Source organism: Phoenix dactylifera, chromosome 4 (genome assembly GCF_051530095.1).
Source record: "Phoenix dactylifera cultivar Ajwa chromosome 4, Ajwa_hap1_PhDact_Kaust_v1.1, whole genome shotgun sequence".
NCBI lineage: Eukaryota > Viridiplantae > Streptophyta > Magnoliopsida > Arecales > Arecaceae > Phoenix > Phoenix dactylifera.
In genome coordinates this window covers 26,910,969-26,930,582 of record NC_143193.1, presented here as the reverse complement: position 1 = coordinate 26,930,582, position 19,614 = coordinate 26,910,969, and positions in this window count along the sequence as shown.

Genomic DNA, 19,614 nt, shown 5'->3' with positions numbered 1-19,614 from the left:
TTATTTCAATATGCTTAGTCCTTGAGTGTTGAATTGGATTTTTACTTAGATTTATGACACTTGTATTATCACATTTTATAGAAATTTTGTCTTGTTTAATGCCATAATCTTCAAGTTGTTTAATCCATAAGAGCTGAGCACAACAGCTTCTAGCTGCTATATATTCATCTTCCGCTATAGATAATGCAATTGAATTTTGTTTCTTACTCCTAATAGTTGACATGTATCACTAGTGCTCTTCCTATCTAACTTACAACTAGCAAAGTCAGCATCAGTGTATCCTATTAGATCTAAGATCCTTTGAATACCATAATCCTACATTTATTGTTCCAATTAAGTACTTAAAGATTCTCTTAACAGCATGCAAGTGTGACTCTTTTGGATTTGATTGATACCTAGCACACATGCAAACACTAAACATAATATCAGATCTACTAGCTATAAGATACAAGAGTGAGCCAATCATACCTCTAAACAGCTTTTGATCTATACTTTTTCCTGATTCATCCTTGTCCAATTTGCATGAGGAGCTCATTCGCGTGCTTATTGCTTTACTTGTCTTCATCTCAAATTTGTTAAGCATTTATTTGATGTACTTTGCTTGATTGATGAAGATACCTTCCTTTGATTGTTTGATTTGAAGTCCAAGGAAGTAGTTTAGCTCATCCATCATGCTCATTTCAAATTATCCCTACATGAGCTCAGCAAATTTTTTGCAAAGATAATTGTTAGTAGCATCGAAAATGATATCATCAACATAAATCTGAACTATTAACATGTCTTTGTTTTTCTTTTTCAGAAATAAGGTTGTATCTACATGTCCTCTAGTGAAATCATTATCCAAAAGAAATTTGCTCAATCTTTCATACCAAGCTCTAGGAGCTTATTTTAAACCATATAGAGCTTTATTAAGTTTGTAGACATGATTAGGATAGTTATGGTCTTCAAATCCAAGTAGTTGTTCAACATAAACTTCTTCAGTGATATAGCCATTTAAAAAAGCACTTTTAACATTCATTTGAAATAGCTTGAAGTCCATATGGCATGCAAAAGCAAGTAAGAGTCTTATTGCTTCTAATCTAGCAACCGGGGCAAAGGTTTCATCAAAATCTATTCATTCTTCTTGGTTATATCCTTTTGCTACTAGTCTTGCCTTGTTCCTTACAACTATTCCATTTTCATCAAGCTTGTTTTTGTAAACCCATTTAGTTCCAATAACAGAAGATTCAGTGGGTCTTTCAACTAGGTTTCACACATTATTCTTTTTGAATTGTTAATTCTTCTTCCATGGCATTAATCTAATTAGTATCTGTTACGGGGGAATTTAGCCACCATGCCCCACGTGACCGGCACACGCGCCCGAGTCGGCTGCCCCCTGATCCAGTCATCCGACCCCGAGTCGGCAATCTCTCGACAACAACAGACTGTTCCTCTGAGGCACGCCGCGGCCCCCTGCTCCACTACTCCCTGCAACGGCCGTATCCGGCGCTGCCCCACGATCCCCTGTAACAGCCGTACAAAGCGGAGCTCCCCTATGCCCTGCCAGGGCCGTACCCAGCGCTGTCCCACGACGCCCTGTAACGGCCATGTCAGTGGCAGCCCCATCGTGCCACACGATGACGAATCCCCGGAAAAACCCCCCAGCCTGATATATATGGGGCTGGGGGGGGAGGGGGAGGGTAAGCAAAGGTTTTCTAGAGTATTCTCTTATCCGTTACTACTATCTCTCCTTCTCCTTCAATCTCCTCTGACTTGATCGTCGGAGGGCCCTCACTACCCCAGTGGTGGTGCGAGGCTTGCCTGCAGGTTTTTCAGTGGAAGGTGGAGCGCAATCAACCCAACTCCAAGGGAACCCCGTTCACACCGCTGTGCCAATCGTTCTCGGTTTGGACCACCCGCAACAGTTGGCGCTAGAGGAAGGGCCGGATCTTAGAGCGATCGTAATGGCACGGCGAGGTGGTCGTGGAGCTTCCAATGCTTCCGGTCGCGGGGCCTCTCGCGCCTCTGGCCGGGAAGCCGCTGCATCTCCAACACGCTCTCAGCAACACTCCACCGCCCCACCGCCCATTCAGACGGTCGAAGTCGCCCAGTTCGACCAGCTAGCCCAGCAGGTTCGCACCCTCGCGGAGGCGGTGCAGAATCTGCAGGGTGCGATGTCCCGGGCGCCGCAGCGGGCTCAGAAGCCGCTGCTGCCTGAGCGTTCGCCTGCCCTCCTCAACCCGCGCTCCTTCCTCTCCCATGGGGAGGAGCGCCGGCGCGAGGAGGATTCTCGAGCACGCTCCATTCTGCCAGGACCTTCCCATCGGAGTTGCGCGGGGTACGAGAGGCGGGCCCGGGCGCGTTCCCAGACCCCCCAGTTCTCAAGGAACCCGCGCTCCAGTCGGTCTCCCTCTCGCCGCTCCTTGTCTCCCACCCACCGGTCGCGCTCCCTGGATCGGCGGGTGGACGATCTCCACCGACAACTCCAGGTCCTGAAGGGCCATTCCAAAGATCCCTTCGCCGACTTGGAGATCTCCTCCCAGCCGGCGCTTGCCTCGAGGATCCTGCGGACCCCGAATCTGCCGGGTTTCAAAATGCCGGCGATCGAGCCCTATGACGGGGTGGCGGACCCTCGGGATCACGTCGAGAGTTTCAGGACCCTCATGCTCCTCCACGGAGCATCAGATCCCCTTCTCTGCAAAGCTTTCCCGGCAACCCTCCGTGGCCCGGCGAGGGCGTGGTTCGCCGGGCTGGAGGCTGACTCGATCCGGTCCTTCGACCAGTTCACTCGCCTCTTCATCACTCACTTCGCCGTCAGTAGCCGGCGGCGACTGGTCTCCGACTCCCTCTTTGATGTCCGGCAAAACGAGGGAGAGAGCCTGCGGGATTATCTTACCCGCTTCAACAAGGCTACGCTGGAGGTCCGGAACCTGAGTCAGGAGGTAGCCCTTTCAGCCCTGAAGCGTGGCTTCCGGAAGGGCAGACTCACCTTCTCCCTGGATAAACGCCTGCCACGGAGCTTTCCGGAGCTGTTGTCCCGGGCGAAACAGTATGCGGACGCCGAGGAGGCGGCCGCCCACCGGAGCAAGGAGGCCGCCGAGATCCCTCCAAAGCTTGGGAAGAAAAGGCGAAAAGAGGCGCGCCAGAGGAGGAGCCCGACGCCCCAGCGTCGGCGCAGAAGCCCGTCGCCAGCGAGAAACCACGGCGCCCCACGCCCTCGTTCTCCGCCTCGACGTTTCAACCGGTACACCCCTCTCCTGACTCCCCGGGCCCAGATCCTTATGGAGATCAAGGGGCGGGAGGATCTCCCGGCTCCGAGACAGATGCGGAAGATCCCTGGGAAGAGGCCCTCTCGGGCGTACTGTGAGTACCACCGAGACCACGGCCACGACACGGAGGACTGCTTCCAGCTTCGGGACGAGATCGAGGCTCTCATCCGTCGGGGGCGTCTCGGTCGATATGTGAGCGACCGACGTCCCCCCGCGGACCCGCGTCCGGCCGACCCGGCTCCTCCGGAGCCTCGGGAGCAGAACCGACCCGTTGCGGGCGTGATCCATACTATCACTGGGGGCTGCTCTCGGCCTGTGAGGAACGCAGGGGGCTCGGCGGAAGCATCAGGGATGGCCATCGTAAAGAGGCAGAGGGTCGGCAATGTAATCACCTTTTCTGACGAGGATGTAAAGGGGGTTCAGACTCCCCACGATGACGCCATGGTGATCTCCCTCACTATGGGAAACTATGATGTAAGGCGTGTTCTTGTTGATAGTGGAAGCTCAGCCGATATTTTGTTTTACGAGGCCTTCCAAAAGATGAGCTTGTCCAGACAATTGTTGCACAAAACATCCACCCCCCTCATCGGATTCACTGGTGACGCTGTCCCGGCCGAAGGAGTCGTCGAGCTGCCTGTGACTGCGGGCGTTGCACCCGCAGAAGCCACGGTGCGACTCGGGTTCTTGGTCGTCCGTGTTCCCTCGGCCTACAACGCTATCCTCGGACGACCCGGACTGAACGCCCTTCGTGCGGTGGTCTCTACGTACCACTTGCTCATGCGGTTCCCCACGGCGGCTGGGATCGGAGAGGTCCGAGGTGACCAACCGACCGCACGGCAATGTTTCCTAGCGACTCTCAAAGGGAAGAAGCCCGTGGAAGCCCTAAGCGTCGAGTCCCTTGACGCCAGAGACGAGGTGGCCTTCGGCAGGAGGAGCCAGCCGAGGGTGTGGTCGAAGTTCCCCTCGAGGAAGGCCGCCCGGACCGGACGGTCCGGGTCGGCGCCAATCTCGACTCGGGAGCTCGGGCCCGGTTGGTGGAATTCCTCCGAGCCAATGCCGATGTATTTGCCTGGTCGGCGGCCGATGTACCTGGGATCGACCCGGAGGTCATTTCTCACGCCCTCAACGTCGACCCGACCCACCGACCAATAAAGCAGAAGAAGAGACACTGTGCCCCGGATCGGATCCAGGTGGTCGACCAGGAGGTAGACAAGCTCTTGGAGGCAGGATTCATAAGGGAGGTAAGCTACCCGAGTGGCTGGCAAATGTTGTACTTGTCCGGAAGGCGAGCGGGAAGTGGAGGATGTGCATCGACTATACCGACCTGAACAAGGCGTGCCCTAAGGATAGCTTTCCGCTTCCGCGAATAGACCAACTGGTCGACGCGACTTCCGGATATCAGCTGCTGTCTTTCATGGACGCCTTCTCCGGTTACAACCAGATAATGATGGCCCCACAGGACGAGGAGAAAACTGCCTTTATAACAGACCGGGGGCTGTACTGCTACAAGGTAATGCCCTTCGGTCTGAAGAATGCTGGCGCCACTTACCAGTGCCTCGTCAACAAAATCTTCAAAGAGCAAATCGGCCGGAACATGGAGGTGTACGTGGACGATATGCTGGTGAAGAGCCGCCATGCAGACCAGCACATCGCGGATTTGGAGGAGACTTTCACCACCTTGCGGAAGCTTCGCATGAAGCTGAACCCAGCGAAGTGCGCCTTCGGCGCTTCGGCCGGGAGGTTCCTCGGTTTCATTGTCAACCAGCGGGGTATCGAAGCCAACCCAGACAAAATCAAGGCCATCCAAGGTATGTCCCCTCCGACCAAAGTAAAGGAGGTTCAGGAGCTCGCTGGAAGGGTTGCCGCGCTTGGACGATTTGTGGCAAAATCGGCCGAACGCTGCTAACCATTCTTCAAGGTGTTAAAACGCCCGAAAGACTTTCTCTGGACGGCCGAATGTCAAGCAGCATTCGACCAGCTCAAGGAATACCTGGCGTCTCCCCCCTACTGTCCAAGCCGCAAGAAGGGGAGATGCTCTACCTCTATCTGGCGGTCTCCCCAACCGCGGTCAGTGCGGTGCTGGTTCGGGAAGAGGCAAAGCTCCAGAAGCCTGTGTACTACATCAGCCGGGTCCTACGGGATGCCGAGACGCGGTACACGAAGGCTGAAAAGATCGCCTTCGCGCTGCTGACCGCGACTAGGAGGCTTCGCCCCTATTTCCAGGCTCATTCGGTCACCCTCTTAACCGATCAACCACTACGGCAGATCCTCAGCAACCCCGAGAATGCGGGACGACTGGTGAAGTGGGCAGTAGAACTCGGTGAGTTCGACATCCGCTACCAGCCTCGACCCGCCATCAAGGCCCAGGTGCTCGCGGACTTCCTCGCTGAGTGCACGGTGCAGGAGGCGGAACCTAAACCGCCGGACACGCCCAGCCTCGACCTCCCGATTTGGACGCTTCACATCGATGGGTCGTCGAACCCCGAGGGTGGAGGGGCCGGGCTGGTCCTTACCAGTCCTGATGGAGTGATAGCCGAGTATGCCTTGAGGTTTGGATTTCCAGTGACCAACAACGAGGCGGAGTACGAGGCCCTAGTCACGGGACTCAAACTCACCAGGGAGCTCGGCATTCGGCGTTTGAAGGTCTTCACCGACTCCCAGCTGGTGGTCGGGCAGGTTCGTGGGGAGTTCGAGGCCCGGAGCCCGACCATGCAGAACTACGTCCGGAAGGTGCAAGAACTCATTCCCAACCTCGGCAGTGTCGACATCCAGCAGGTCCCCAGAAGCGAAAATGCCAGGGCCGACAGGTTGTCCCGCTTGGTGGGCACAGAGGCGCACAACTTGTCGAGGGCAATCTACCTGGAGACCCTGGATGCCCCGAGCGTCGGCGAGGCTGGAGCGGTGATGGCGATTGATCCGGAGCCGTCTTGGATGGACCCGCTCGTCGCCTACCTCGCCGAAGGGATCCTCCCTGAAGACGAAGATCAAGCTCGGCGACTTGTCAAGAAGTCCGCCCACTACGTACTCTATGAAGGGAGGCTGTACCGGACCTCGTTCGCCGCCCCCCTCTTAAGGTGCCTCCGCCCCTCGGAGGCGGCCTACGTCCTCGGTGAAGTCCATGAGGGCGTCTGCGGATCGCACTTGGGGGCTAGGTCCTTAGCGCACAAGATCATGAGGCAAGGCTATTATTGGCCTACCTTGTTGGAGGACTCGAAGAATCACGTACGGAAATGCGACGCCTGCCAGCGCCACGCCAACGTCCAGAGAGTCCCTTCTGTCCCCTTGGCACCAATCACCGCGCCCTGGCCCTTCGCACAGTGGGGAATGGATATCCTCGGACCATTCCCCGTCGTTTCAGCTCAGCGGAAATTTTTGATTGTTGCAATCGACTACTTCACCAAGTGGGTGGAGGCAGAGCCGCTGGCCACTATCACGGAGGCGCAAGTCCGGAAGTTCGTGAAGAAAAACATCATTGTCCGATTTGGGGTACCTCGGGTCCTCATCTCGGATAATGGTCGACAGTTCGACAACAAGCATTTCCGTGACTTCTGCGAGGAGTTCGGGATCGAGCATCGGTTCACATCTGTGTCGCATCCCCAAACCAACGGTGAGGCCGAGGTCACAAATCGGACAATCCTCCAAGGAATTAAGGCGCGAATCGGTCGGACGGGGCAAGCTTGGGTCGAAGAACTCGAGAATGTCCTTTGGGCGTATCGGACCACGCATCGGACCCCTACCGGGGAGACGCCTTTCAGCCTAACCTATGGCACGGAAGCGGTTGTTCCCGTGGAGCTCGGACTCCCCTCGCCCCGGGTGGCCGCGCACCGACCCGAGGCCAATTCGGAGCAACTCCGAGGAAACCTGGACCTCTTGGAAGAAGCAAGAGAAATGGCGCAGGTTCGGATGGCGATGTATCAGCGGAGGGTGGCCCGATATTATAACTCCAAGGTCCGACCGAAACTTTTCAGAATCGGAGATCTGGTGCTAAGGCGAGCCAAAGCATCTCAACCCGCGGAAGGTGGGAAGCTGGCGCCAAATTGGGAAGGCCCGTATAGGGTTCGCTGGGTAAACCGACCTGGCTCCTACCAGTTGGAGGACCTAGATGATCGAGAAATTCCGAGGAGCTGGAATTCCGCTAACCTGCGGGTGTATTACCAGTAGAACGACAAAGCCAGGAAGACAGTTCGAAAAATGTACAATTCTTTTCATTTCAATAATTCCTGGTTACAACGGTGTGTTCGTGTGATTACAAAGAATTCCCAGAGGGGAATTGGGGAGTAAAGAAAACAAGGAAGAGGTGGAGACTCCGTGGAGCTGAAGATCTGGGATCCCGAACCCTCCATCCGAAGCAGCTGCAATCCCACCGGGCGTGGGTGCTTCTCCCCGGAGGCGCCATCGACGCCTCACGCAAAAGACGAAGAGCCGGCGCGGACGAAGAAGAAGTGGACGAAGGAGGAGTTCCCGCTGCCTCCAGAGGAACGCCACCTCCAAGGGATATTCCGGTCCTCCCCAGGAGAAGGGGAGGGAAGGAACACGAGGGAGAAGAGCGCGAGGAGGCGCGAACCCGGATGAAGCGTCTGGCGCAGAGCTCAATCGGGAGGCGGGGCTGAAAGGAGGGGGGATGTGATCCCGGATGAAACGCCTAGAGCGAAGTTCCGCCGGGGAGAACCTCCCTGTTGATCCCAGATGAAACGGCTAGTTGGCGGAAGTCGCGAGGGGCGCGCCTCCCGTTCCTCCGGCGGGGGTTTCCCAGCCACACGCCGGAGAGGAGGTCCACGAACCATGGCAACCTGAATAGCTCCGGCTTGGCAGGCTCCACCGCGCCTGCACTTATATTTATAGCCAAACTGAGGCCCCCCGGTCGTTCCGATGCGGGCGGCTCCAATAAAGGCGGGCGCACCGAATCCGGAGCCGTTCCGGCTCTCGAGGCGTATCCTCCCACGATCTCCTAAGAGTCGTTCTCCTTAATTGCATTCTTCATGCAGGACACTCCGGGCAGCGTGTATCCCGCGGCCCACGTATCTCCGCTCGCGCCCAGGCCGCATCCGCCTCGAAGAGCGCGCGTATCGCGGCCGCTTAACTGACACTCCTTGCAAGCAGCAACTGGCGATCCGATTTCCCAGGTAACGCTTCAATTAGCATTTAATGCCCTTCCAGTGTTCCCCAGGCGACGCTTGGAGAGGAGGAGAAACACGATCGTAGCTGGCCACGGAGAAATCCCGTCGAGCGGCAAGCGACAGGCGCGTGGCCAACGAGCGGAATTTCCCGAGGCTCGGCCCTCGGATGCCAGGCTAACCCGATGATCATCCCGGGAGCAGACTAGCCTGAAGCCCCGACCGGTCGCCTCGGCTTGCGCCAGCCTTGGCCGACCAACGAGCGGAATTTCCCGAGGCTCGGCCCTCGGATGCCAGGCTAACCCGATGATCATCCCGAGAGCAGACTAGCCTGAAGCCCCGACCGGTCGCCTCGGCTTGCGCCAGCCTTGGCCGACCAACGAGCGGAATTTCTCGAGGCTCGGCCCTCGGATGCCAGGCTAACCCGATGATCATCCCGGTAGCAGACTAGCCTGAAGCCCCGACCGGTCGCCTCGGCTTGCGCCAGCCTTGGCCGACCAACGAGCGGAATTTCTCGAGGCTCGGCCCTCGGATGCCAGGCTAACCCGATGATCATCCCGGGAGCAGACTAGCCTGAAGCCCCGACCGGTCGCCTCGGCTTGCGCCAGCCTTGGCCGACCAACGAGCGGAATTTCCCGAGGCTCGGCCCTCGGATGCCAGGCTAACCCGATGATCATCCCGGGAGCAGACTAGCCTGAAGCCCCGACCGGTCGCCTCGGCTTGCGCCAGCCTTGGCCGACCAACGAGCGGAATCTCCCGAGGCTCGGCCCTCGGATGCCTGGCCTAGCGCCGGAAGAATTTCCTGAGGCCTAACCCTCGGACGCCTGGCCTAGCGCCGGAAGAATTTTCTGAGGCCTAACCCTCGGATGCCTGGCCTAGCGCCGGAAGAATTTCCTGAGGCCTAACCCTCGGATGCCTGGCCTAGCGCCGGAAGAATTTCCTGAGGCCTAACCCTCGGATGCCTGGCCTAGCGCCGGAAGAATTTCCTGAGGCCTAACCCTCGGACGCCTGGCCTAGCGCCGGAAGAATTTCCTGAGGCCTAACCCTCGGATGCCTGGCCTAGTGCCGGAAGAATTTCCTGAGGCCTGACCCTCGGATGCCTGGCCTAGCGCCGGAAGAATTTCCTGAGGCCTGACCCTCGGATGCCTGGCCTAGCGCCGGAAGAATTTCCTGAGGCCTAACCCTCGGACGCCTGGCCTAGCGCCGGAAGAATTTCCTGAGGCTTAACCCTCGGATGCCTGGCCTAGTGCCGGAAGAATTTCCTGAGGCCTAACCCTCGGATGCCTGGCCTAGCGCCGGAAGAACTTCAAGAGTTAGGAGTCGGCGAGACGCTACCAAGAGTTAAAAACAGGAAGGACGAAAGTGAAATGAAGAAACACTCTATTTGCATTAACTTTCATTGTTTCAGGGCCGAGACCCGTACAACTTGGCAAAACGCCAACATACAAAGAAAAGGACAAAGAAAGGTACAGAGGGTCAGCTTGGACGAACCCCTGGGTCGGGAACGCCGGGCACGTCCGCAAGGGGTAGGGAGGCAGTTGGAGAATCAGCAGGCAATGGCGCCGGAGGGGAGTCGAGGAGGGAGACCCCACTCAGGTCAATCCCGGGGTATTTGGCCGACACCCTTGCCAAGCCTTCATCGAAGCCTAAGACAAAGGAGTCGGACCCCGCGTCCGACATGTCACGGACGAACTCATCGGACCGACGATAGGCCTGTACCGCCTCCGACATGTCACGGATGAACTCGGCGGACTGACGATAGGCCTGTACCGCCAGACGCCCGATTTCCGCGCTCTTCTCGGCCAGCGCCGCCTCTGCTCGCTCCGTAATCTGAGCTTTTGCCTCCATGACCTTCGCCACAATCCGGTCGTCCGCCTCGGAGAAGACCCTCAGCAGATCAGCCCGAGCCTCCTTGTGCTTCGCCTCGGCAGCAATGCGAGCAGCCTCAGCCTCCTCCAGGTGCGAATGAAGCTCCTGGTCGCTCGCGCGGTACTCCTCCAAGACCGACTCCAATTCGCCCAGCTTGGCTTCAAGAGACCGGGTTCGGTTGCGGGCGTTGTCGGCTGACCGCTGGGCCTTCTCCCACCTCTCCCGGAAGTCGGCAGCCTCCCGGGACTGCTTTTCGGCCCGCTCCTCCGCCTTCCTGACCTCGCTTTCGAGACCCGAGGCAACCTTGAGTTGCTCCTGAGCCTCCAACAGTTGCCTCTCGAGGGCGGCGAAGCCGAGTGCCCGCTCTTCGGCCACCTGGAGCCTCGTCTCGAGGTCCCTGGTCGTCCTCCCCGCCGCAGCCTGGCCTCCCTCCTCTACTGCTTTCAGTTGGCTCTCGGCCCTCGCCAGGAGCCTCGCCTGTTCCTCGTGGCTCTCCTCCAGACGAATCATGTACTGGGCGAGCTAAAAGATAGGAAAAAATGAGAGCTTATGAGTGGCGGAAGCGACCAAAAGAACACTCACCGACATAAGACAGACGCAGCTGGCAGCCCCGACGTCAGGGATCCTCATCTGCCGGACCTGCCTACGGTCCTTCTCCAGCAGCACCGTCTCAATGAGGTTTCGGACGCCGGCGAAAGTGAAGGCCGACCCCGACTTCGCCCCGGAGCCGGACGGTGGTTCTACAGCCTTACCCTTACCCACCGCTTGGGGAAGAGTCATGCTGACCGTGCTCGGGGCGGGGGCCGCTCCAGGAATCGACAGGGTCCCGCTCGGCCGGGGCCTCGGCGCGCCCCTCCTTCTCGTGTCATCCGAAGCCGACCGAGTCGAAGGCCGGGTTGGGGACCGATCGCGCCCAACCCGGCCGTCTCGGGCACGCTCGGATGACACCTCCGGAATAACGGTAGTCTCATCACCGGAGGGCTGATACAGCGCCAACTGTCGGTCCGAGCCCGCGGCGTCCCCCTGATCGGTGGGTCCGGACCCGTCTGTCGGCGTCGGAGTCGCCTGCAGGCGGGACTTCTTCGCCGGTGGGACCCCGCTCGGAGGAGTCCGTTTCTTCCTCCGGACCGCTTCCAGTAGGGACGTCCTACCAACAGCCATCGCCTTGTCCGACCGCATGACGTCGTCGATTTCTGCAAAAAGGACGAGATGGTCGGAGACTGAGAAGCTGATGGAAAGAAGAAACGAAAGAGGAGAAAAAAGCTAAAAAAGAAGTGGTGGCGGGCTCACGGTCAGCGGGGACCGAGCTCAAGCCGACGTTCACCAAGGTGTCCTCAGAAATAAGGCGAGACACCGGGGGGAGCCGGCCCTCGGCAACCAACCCCTTCAAGACGGCGACGCCATCGGATTCCTCCCTCGACAACCTCGATAGGCCGATCGGGGACTTCATCGGCGTCTCCCAGGTTGCCCTGATTCCCCAAGAGGGATCTACGTCAATGAAAAAGAAACGCTCCTTCCAGCCATGGATGGAGGAAGGAGCCTCCTTGACGAGGCCGCACCCTCGCCGCGCCGCAAAGCACCACCACCCTCTGTCCTGGGGGTGGCCGTTCAGGCCGTAGCATTCCCAAAAGACATTCAGGGTGGCGGGAACCTCGTGCATGCGGCAGAGAACCTGGAAGGCCGTCAGGGCGCGCCATGAGTTCGGCACCAGTTGCGTCGGCGCCACTCTTAAACCCCGAAGTACCTGTACAACTAAGTCCGAGGGGGAAAAGCGGAACCCGGCCCGAAGGATGTCCTCATTGATGGCGACCTTCCCTGGAGGAGGATGGGACATCCTCTCCTCAGGCCCCGGGAGCGTAACGTTGCAGGCTTCGGGAAGGTGGTACCGGGCCACGAACCTATCTAGGTCTTCGGGGACCAGATCCGACTGAATGCGGTCCGCTCTTACTTCGTCCATACCTAATGGCCAGTGGATCTACGGTCAGGACAGGGCCAAGAAGGGGGAAAGGACCGGAACGACTGAAGTACACTAATACGGAAGGAGAAAGTATGGAGAGCCCTAAATTGAAGAATGGGGCAACTCACCGGAAGGGAAGGAAGAACGGCTCCGAGGGCGTCAAAGGAGGAGCGAGCAAACAGTCCGACGGCAACGACAGCAGCGCAAGGGAGAAACTCGAAGATGCCTGCGAAGAGAAAAGCGGACGGGGGAGGGCCCCCGGTTAAATAGGCGGAAGGGCGGGTGACGCCTCGGTGACGCCAGAGGACGCCTGCCTGCCGAAGGATCGCTCGCGCCCCAAAGGCGAATCGACGCCATTAAGGAAGGATGTCCGCCGAAATCCGCAGACTGCCAGATCAGCGACAACCGCTATACGCCATAAAGGAGGCGGGGAGCTCGAAGCGCACGCGCCTTTCCGAGGGATGGCGGTAATCTCGAAGCATCACTCTCTTCACCCGTTCCCCTCCTGGTTCCAGGCTCGGAAGTGGGGGGCTACTGTTACGGGGGAATTTAGCCACCATGCCCCACGTGACCGGCATGCGCGCCCAGGAAGACTACGGCTGCCCCTTGATCCAGCAATCCGACTCCGAGTCGGATATCTTCGGCTCCGCAGCCCGACCTCGAGTCGGCTGCCCCTTGATCCAGCAATCCGACCCCGAGTCGGATATCTTCGGCTCCGCAGCCCGACCCCGAGTCGGCTGCCCCTTGATCCAGCAATCCGACCCCGAGTCGGATATCTTCGGCTCCGCAGCCCGACCCCGAGTCGGCTGCCCCCTGATCCAGTCATCCGACCCCGAGTCGGCAATCTCTCGACAACAACAGACTGTTCCTCTGAGGCACGCCGCGGCCCCCTGCTCCACTACTCCCTGCAACGGCCGTATCCGGCGCTGCCCCACGATCCCCTGTAACAGCAGTACAAAGCGGAGCTCCACTATGCCCTGCCAGGGCCGTACCCAGCGCTGCCCCACGACGCCCTGTAACGGCCATGTCAGTGGCAGCCCCATCGTGCCACACGATGACGAATCCCCGGAAAAACCCCCCAGCCTGATATATATGGGGCTGGGGGGGGAGGGGGAGGGTAAGCAAAGGTTTTCCAGAGTATTCTCTTATCCGTTACTACTATCTCTCCTTCTCCTTCAATCTCCTCTGACTTGATCGTCGGAGGGCCCCCACTACCCCAGTGGTGGTGCGAGGCTTGCCTGCAGGTTTCCCGGTGGAAGGTGGAGCGCAATCAACCCAACTCCAAGGGAACTCCGTTCACACCGCTGTGCCAATCGTTCTCGGTTTGGACCACCAGCAACAGTATCATTTTCAGCTTCTCTAATATTCTTTGGTTCAAATTGTGAAACGAAGGCCATATTATTATTTAAAATCCGAAGAGATGCACTAGTTCTCACCGGTTGAGATGCATCACCAAGGATCAACTCCTTAGGATGACCATAGGCATACCTCCAAGCTTTGGTAAGATCATGTTCAGTTGTTTCCTTTTGGATTATAGAGATTTCTTCATTTTGCCTTTGTTCTTCCTCACAAATGCTTATCCTTTCAAGTTTGTTTTCTAAAAATTCTGCATCATCATCAACAACTACTTCCTTGCTAGAGGAAGTTCCATTAGTTTCATCAAAAATACTATGTATAGATTCTTCAACTATAAGAGTTCTTTTGTTGAATATTCTATATGCCCTACTAGACCAAGAATATCCTAGAAAGATTTTTTTATCTGATTTGGCATCAAATTTTCCTAAGTTGTCTTTTCCATTATTATGAATGAAACACCTACAACCAAACACATAAAAGTAGTTTAGTTTTGGCTTTCTTTCTTTCCAAAGTTCATATGGTGTTATTTTCAAGATAGGTCTCAATAAAACTCTGTTTAGGATATGACGTGAGGTGTTAATTGCTTCAGCCCAAAAATACTTTAGGAGATTGCTTTCACACAACATGGTTCTTGCCATTTCTTCCAAGATTCTGTTTTTCCTTTCTACCACTCCATTTTGTCGTGGAGTTCTAGGTGCAGAAAAATTATGCTCAATTTCATTTTCACAACAAAAGTTTTCAAAATGTTGGTTTTCAAATTCTGTACCATGATCACTTTTTATTCCTATAATTGCGGTATTCTTTTCATTTATGGCTTTCTTGTAGAATTTCATGAATGAGTTGAATGCTTCATTTTTATGTGCCAAAAATAGAACCCATGTGAACCTAGAATAATCATCTATAATCACAAGTCCATACCTCTTTCCACCTAAACTAATAGTTTTAGTTGGTCCAAAGAGATCCATGTGGAGTAATTCTAATGGCCTAATAGTTGAGATTGCATCTTTGGATTTGAATGAATTCCTTGTTTGTTTACCAAGTTGGCATGCATTGCAAACTCTATTTTTCTCAAATTTAAGTTTCAGTAATCCAATTACTAGGTCCTTTTTGATAAGTTTAGATAATGTGTCCATGTTAGAATGACCTAATCTACAGTGCCACAACCAACTTCCTTCATTTACCTTAGCATCATTGGCTACTAAGAAGTGGTTATTTTTAGTGAGATCATCTAGATTTATCAAGTATACATTTCCACGTCTTAGTCCTTTAAATACTATGCTATTGTCAATTAGATTGATTACTATGCACAATGATGATTTAAATGAAACCTCAAATCCCTTATCACATAGTTGACTGATACTAATCAAATTGTGCTTAAGTCCATCCATTATCAATATAGGTAGAAAGGGTAATTTGAATTTTACCAATGCCTTTTACACGACCTTGGTTGTTATCACCGAAAGTCACTACACCACCTTCTTTTGCTTCAAGGGTGAGGAAATGATCTTTTTCACCTGTCATATGTCTTGAGCAGCCACTGTCTAGGTACCAACTCCTTTCATTACGTTTGGCTGCAAGAAATTCCTAGAAGCACACATCAAATAGATTTAGGTACCCAAGCTTTCTTGGATCCTATATGGTTAGTATAGGTGGTCCCTTTTGGAACCCAAACAAATTTTTCTTTCTTCTCTATTTTAGTGTGATTAACCATGTTTGGTTCATCCCTAATTATTTTATTATTGAAATGTGCTATACTTTCAGTTTGAGTATCTTTGGCTTTTAGGAAGAAATTTTTAAGTAATTATGTTTGTTATTAGGTTTATATCCTAAACGAGCTTTATTAAAAACAGCTCTTTGATTATTAAGAATCATCTTTAATTTTTCTAAACTAAGAGTAAAGTTTGCAACAATAGGTTTATATTTATTAACTTCCTCACTTAAAAGCTGATTTTCAATTTTCAGTAGATTTGTGTCTTTAGTTAAGCAGTCTTTTATAGATTGATTAGTCATTTTTAATCTTGAAACTTCTTTAATCAACCTCTCTCTTTCTTTTGTTAAGATTTCAGTTTTTTTCATGAGTGATTGATTAGAGAGTGATGAGAGCACAAAAGTACGATCTACATACTACTTAAATTAGTATTATTGCCAACAGATAACGATAAAATTGCTGATTTAATATTATATTTTCATTTGGCACAGGTTATCGTAAATCAGAGTTTAAATGCGCATTTGGTTCAGATTGTGATGATTCATGACTTCAAGCCTGATTACACTGGAGCATAATTGAACCTGGTCAAGCATACTTGCACCCGAGCAACACGTGTCTACACGTCACAGTCCCTAGAGTGCATTAGTATTCTGCATTGAAATTCAAAATAAAGAAAGAAATCAGCAGTGTTTCCAGCTTTCGGAGTCCTGCTTCCAGCTTCCTTCTCGTCTCATCTCGTGCATCCATTTTGAAGGCGATCGCGATCTTCCAGTATCCACGATTAACTCGTGTCCGCACCCTACCTTCCGCGTGCGATCTAGCTTCATTCTTCTGCGAGCCCAAGCGTCCGAGCCAGCGTACCTCCTCCCAGCATCCCGTGAAGCTTCCCAGCATCCGCGTCCAGCTCTCAAGCGTTGGAGCCTTCCGCGTCTACTTCCAAGTTCCAGCCACATCAACAATCCGCCCGCGTGGAAGAGATCTTGATCCCCCTCGATCGGGCCTCATAATCAACAATCTCCCGAGTTCCCTGCGTCCGCCTCCTTCCTTGTCCGCACCCCATCCTCCATGATCCGGCCTCATCCTCTTCTTCCGTGATCAACTCCTTCTTGCGATGCATGCCAAGTAATCTGCAGCCAGCACCTCCCGCATTCAGTCTTCCTTCATCAGCATCCCGTGTTCACAGCAGCGAATTGGCATCCCATCTTTCCACGCACCTCCATGCGTCCGTTCGAGTCTGAGATCCAGCATCCAGCCATCCTTCTCCAGCCTCACGTCGGAGCTTTCCATATCTTGCGGCTAGCTGGGATGTGCTTCATTCTAGCGTTCCTCCTCCCAACAAAATCCCAACCGAATCATAGCAAACTTGATTTAGAATTTCATTTGATTTGTTGGAGGATAATTCTGAATTTAGATTGGCTTTCCACGAATAAACAGAGGGGGGGGGGGGGGAGAGTTGAGTATAAATGGGGCATATCTCTCGGCTAGGGCTCTGATCTCTCATTCGAGAAAACAGAGGATCCCTCATTCAAAAAAAAAAAGAAAAAAGAAGAGAGGAGAAACAGAGCATGCTTTGTTTTCTGAAAAGAAAAGAAAAAGGGAGGCTAATATTTTTAATGGGGGGTTGATTTCTTAGGTGAAGGGTGATCGAGGAACCTTTGATGTATTTCTTTCTTTCAAGTAAATTCTGAACGATCATTCTCTTTGATTTACATCTATTAATATGTTCCTGATTCTTGCATACTTATTTATTAGATAGATCTTGTATGGTTTATATTTATTGATGCATGGATTGTTTCGATGTTTGATTTGTCGTAGACATAACCGGCACGATAAATACTTGGATGTTTAATACTTGGATTCAAGTTATATACTCCATGATTAGAACTATTCTATCTGATTAATCCTTAATCAAGAATCACAGAATTTAATTGTTGAAAATAATATTGTCAAGGGGGATTCCGGATCCCTAGACTTCTCCATATTCTCGAACTTTGTTTAATTACTTATTATTCTCTATTTTTAATTCTGAAAACCATCTAAAATTACATCTAAAATTATGCTAATAATACATATATCGTTTTCTGAGGATTCAACCTCAGACTTCCGAGTTTTACTACTTGTGCGATTCTCCTGCACTTGGAAGAGAAGTTTTGCGAATGCATCAAGTTTTTGGCGCCGTTGCCGGGGAACGGCTGAATTATTAGTATATTTTCAGATTTAATTAGAGATTTAGTTTAGGTAAGTTTCATTTTTTTAAAAAAAAATAAAAAAAAATTAATTAAAAAAAATTGCGTGCTAAATTGGAATAGGGACGACATCGGTCGATTGAGTCGTTCATTTTGTGACAATTCCTTGGGACACAATCTTGAGAATCCTTCGCAGTATTTCACACCTTGTGAGATGGCTGATTTAAATGAAGATGCGGGGACATTCGAGCTTAATAGGACGAAGATCACCGAAAGTTGCACCAATTTCGCTCTGTGGCTCAGTTGATGTCTAGACAAGCTTTGTTCCTTAAAGGAGACAGTTCATCTGTTCGAGGCAAGTGGTTTTTAAGTGGAAACTTTGCGAACGCATCGTGACCTCCCCACTTACCTGGGAGCTTACCTGGTCAACTCAGTTTATTAGACCAGATTGGAGGCTTAGGTGCCCTCTTCAAACCAGTTAGGAGTTGTCTAGTGATTTTAGGGCAAACATAAGGATTTGACTTGTTTTTCTTTTAGTGCATGCTTGACTTGACTGATCAGAAGAGTATTAGTGTGTGCTAGGGTGCCGTTCCAAATCTTCTGAATTAGTACCTTTTGATTCTAAAATAGAGCGTTCTATTAGGGCCCTTCGAGTCGAAATTCGTACCTATAGAAACATAGGATCTGCTCCACCTGTCGAGATGGCTGAAGAACAACCCAAACTATTAAAGGAGTACTTTACTCCTTCCATTTTTACCTCTCCATCTTGTATTCGACTATCTGATACCACTGCTGCTGTACAATTTGAAATTAAGTCTAGTGTCATCCAAATGCTTCCCTCTTTTTATGGACTTAACAATGAAGACCCATACAAATATTTAGATGAGTTCCTTGAGATCTGCACTACTGTCAAAATTCAGAACTTCACTGATGATGCTCTGAGACTTAGGTTGTTCCCTTTCTCCCTTAAGGATAGAGCTAAATAGTGGCTCCATTCATTAGAAGCCAATTCAATTCTTTCATGGGCTCAAATGCAACATGAATTTCTGAAGAAATATTTTTCTATAGGAAGAACAAACCAATTTAGGCATGCTATCACGAGCTTCTCCCAATCCGACGGAGAAGAATTTCATGAAACTTGGGAAAAATTTAGAGATTTACTCCGAAAATGCCCGCATCATCAAATACCTAAATGGCAGCTAGTGCAATGTTTCTATAACCTATTGACTGAACGAAACCATCAGATGATCGATGCCGCATGCGGGGGAACTTTCATGCTTAAAAGTGACCATGAGGTATGGCAATTGTTTGAAAACCTTAATGAAAATTTCCTCCACCATGCCTCCTCCGCTCGTCAAGCACCCCCCGAGTTCTCAAAGAAAAGGAACCATATATGAAGTTTGCCAGTCCATAGGTCTATCTGACAAAGTAGATGCACTATCCCGTAAGTTGGACCAGCTAATTGTTAAAAGTATGCCCTAGAAGCCAATTTGGTTGACGCATTATTTTATTCTGAAACATAAATTTGTACTTAACCTATTAAGTTGGGCATTCTTTTCATTCATGTTCTTATGTGTCCATGAATCGTCCAAGAAATTAATAAGAAGATGACGCATATTCTCAAGAGTTGAGACTTTGAGGCATGTGTCATTGGTGATTAATTCCTGAATTGCTCCTGATCGATGGATCATCACGAGGACGGTGATTGATCCGTTGAGATTAGTGCACATATTGCTTTCTTTGATGGACAAGTCTTGAGTCCACAGTGTAGGGACACTGGAGCAATTATGCAAGTGCTTGTTAGAGAACAAGGATACTGAGCGTGACCAAGACAAGAAGTCACTTGGATGTCTATCCACTCGTCAGTGACTTGCTTGATGTTGCAATAGTGTGATTGGTCCTTTGACCTGCGGTGCTTCGGCTACTCACAGTGAGATTATTGTAGTTTGACTACACGAATACATGGTCTCTAGACATATGGGTCCATGCAGTGTAGATTGGCTGCAGTAGGTTCACTGTAGGAGTAGGGTATGCACCTATATGGAATCTATCGAACTTGATAGATAAGGAGAGATCCTATGTGATTTATAAGACTGAGTTCGTAAGACCTCGGCCGGGACAGTATGCATAGTGGAGAAAGAGTTTTCCACTCTCGAACTTAAGTCGAATAAATCTT